At 44.7% G+C, this 2,881-nt stretch overlaps 1 non-coding gene across 1 annotated transcript; it reads right to left on the bottom strand.

Moving 5' to 3' along the window:
- Positions 1-1,189: 1,189 nt before the first annotated feature.
- On the bottom strand, positions 1,190-1,264 carry TRNAE-UUC. The gene has a single exon. It is a non-coding gene; the product is annotated as a tRNA-Glu (tRNA).
- Positions 1,265-2,881: the final 1,617 nt, after the last annotated feature.

Raw genomic sequence — 2,881 nt, 5'->3', positions numbered from 1 at the left:
AACTGAAACTGGGAGAAAAGGGAGCTTTATTATGAGCACACAGAGTTCTAGAGCAACTTTTAACTCCTGCAGATAGAGGTGTGGAAGCCAGGTGGCGGGAGGGTGGTTACGCATGTTATCAGCGGTTTTTTACTCAGATTGATTTTGATTTTATCAATATATATTTTTATTATATATATTCACCAAAGTTTCTATATGGTCAAATTTATTGATATTTTTTCCTCTCTGGCTCTTAATAATATTTTATGCCTAGGAATATCTTTCCTATTTTAAAATCATAACTTTTGTTTTTAGAAAAACATTCTAAAAATATTTTCTGTTAGTATATGTATTATTTTCCATTTGGAGTCTATTTAGGATTCATGAGTATGTGGCAGTCTGGAGTTTTGTTTTTCTACATGGCCAGCTCACTGTTCCAACGCCATTCATCACAGAGTCCATCATTTTTCTCTGCTTTGAAATATCCTCGGTTGCTCTTTGAATGTTTACTCATTATAAAGTAATATAAGTATTAATTAATATATATATTCACACCTTTCCCCTGTCAGCTCCTAACCAAACCTTGAACTAAAATGACCAGTTCACAGCCTTTTTATTTTTATTTTAAATGGTTTTTTAATGTTTATTTTTGAGAGAGCAAGTGAGCCAGAAGGGGGCAGAGAGAGAGAGGGAGACACAGAATCTGAAGAAGGCTCCAGGCTCTGAGCTGTCAGCACAGAGGCTGATGCAGGGCTTGAACCCACGAACTATGAGATCATGATCCAAGCTGAAGTCAGATGCTTAACCAACTGAGCCACCCAGGTGCCCCAGTTCACAAGCCTTTTTAAAGCTTCTGTGCTTTGAGCCTTCAGCCTCTCTGCTTGAAACAAAAAGCTGAAAATAAATGTCTTCTACCTCTAAAATCCACAAGTATCCTTGATCCTTAAGCATCTTGGAGAGTTTGATTGCACCTGGGCATAGGACAATTCATGCTAATTCTGCGATCTGTGTTTTGGGGGAAAGGTGTGAAATAGCTCCAGAATAAAACTCCTCTCAGTATTCTGTTTCCTAATGACTTGATTTTTTTTTTCAAATGTTTTATTTATTTCTAGGAGAGAGAGAGAGAGACAGCGTGAACAGGGGAGGGTCAGAGAGAGAGGGAGTCACAGACTGAAACAGGCTCCAGGCTCTGAGCTGGCAGTCAGCACAGAGCCTGACGCGGGGCTCGAACCCACGTCGAAACCCAAGCGAAAGTCGGACGCTTAACCGACTAAGCCACCCAGGCACCCCCCTAATGACTTGATTTTGACCAACAGACTTTTTCCAAAAGACTATTGAAATGCAGAGCCTTGGGAAAATGAAATACACAGTTTCCACAGTCCATTTAAAAAATGACAACCCCAATAGCTGTTTGTTTTTTTTTTTTAAATTTTTTAACGTTTATGTATTTTTGAGAGAGAGAGATACAGAGTGTGAGTAGGCAGGGGGCAGAGAGAGGGAGACACGGAATGCGAAGCAGCCTCCAGGCTCTGAGCTGCAGCACAGAGCCCGATGTGGGACTCGAACTCATGAACCATGAGATCACGACCTGAGCCAAAGTCAGACGCTTTACCTACTGAGCCACCCAGGCGCCCCTAGCTGTTTGTATTTTGATGCCATATTGGAGGTATTTTTATAGTAAACTAGGGGCTTCGAGAGCAAGGAACATTACCTTGTTGCAAGCTCACAAACTACCTTTAGTTTTTGCTTGTTCTTATATTCAGAGCCTTCTCACTTCAATCCTTCGTGGCTGCCTTAAACTTTTTTTTTTTTCTAGGAGAGAGAGAGAGAGAGAGACAGCGTGAGCAGGGGAGGGTCAGAGAGAGAGGGAGATGGCTGCCTTAAATTTGTCAGACTCTTAAGTCTGAAGAAGAGGACAGAACACTAAACTGCATTGCCCGAGAGAAATGAGCGCGGGCCGCATCACTAACACCTGCAATCCATCCCGTCAGAGGGAAGCCCCCCTGCTCTCTCTTCCCTTCCCACACTCTTGTTCGTCCTGTGTCCCTGCATAGTCACTGTGGTCTTCCTACCTGCAGCTCTCTCCCTTCCGATCTGTGGTCCAGCTGGCCTCCCCGGTTCTCTTTCCAACATGCAAATGAGCGCATGTGGCTCCCCTCCTGAGGGAGTGCTGGGGACTCCCAGCTCCAGGAATGGAGCCTGATGTGACAGATTCCTCTCACTCTGACTCTAACCTGCAGCTGTAGCTGGATCCCCTGCTCTTCCCCTCAGCCACCCCACAGTGCATATCTGTCTGGCTACATGTTGTCACATCCCAAGTCTTGTTTACAGAGCTCGCCATGCCAGTGATACCATCTCCCCAAACCAGGGAGGCATGGCAGGTCCCTGAAGGCTGAGCTCAAATGTCACCATCTCTGGAGCATCCTCTCTGCTCCCTCAGACAGAATCCATCATTTCCTCATGCGCATTCCTATAGAACTTGGTTTATATCACTATGACAACAGTGCTCGTTGTTTTTTAGAGGGTTGACTTTGACACTGGCTCTCGCCTCCGACCGGGATGCTTTGTCGGTAGAAACGTGTTGAGCCAGAGTAGCTGTCCTGTGTTGAGCACGTGCGTCATCTCATTTTATCTTCCAAACAATCCTGTGAGGCAGGCATTTTTATAATCTCCATTTTCAGATAAGAAATGGAGCCTTAAAAAGATTCGGTAATTAGCTTGCACGCAGATTGTATATTCTGTGCCCGGGACTCGGTCCCTTTGTGTGACTCCAAAGCCTGTGAATGAATGAAAGAACCGTGTGCCACCTGGTGACTTCTTGCAGAGAAATTTTCTTGTGTGGGAGGTCCATATGGCACCGGGAGCTTCTTACAGTCTGTGTGACCTTGGGCAAGTTACGGAA

Source organism: Hyaena hyaena, unplaced genomic scaffold, assembly GCF_003009895.1.
Source record: "Hyaena hyaena isolate Hyena2069 unplaced genomic scaffold, ASM300989v1 scaffold_17, whole genome shotgun sequence".
NCBI classification, from domain to species: domain Eukaryota; kingdom Metazoa; phylum Chordata; class Mammalia; order Carnivora; family Hyaenidae; genus Hyaena; species Hyaena hyaena.
Note: the sequence above shows the minus strand (reverse complement) of the source record. Positions and strands in the feature narration are given on the sequence as shown.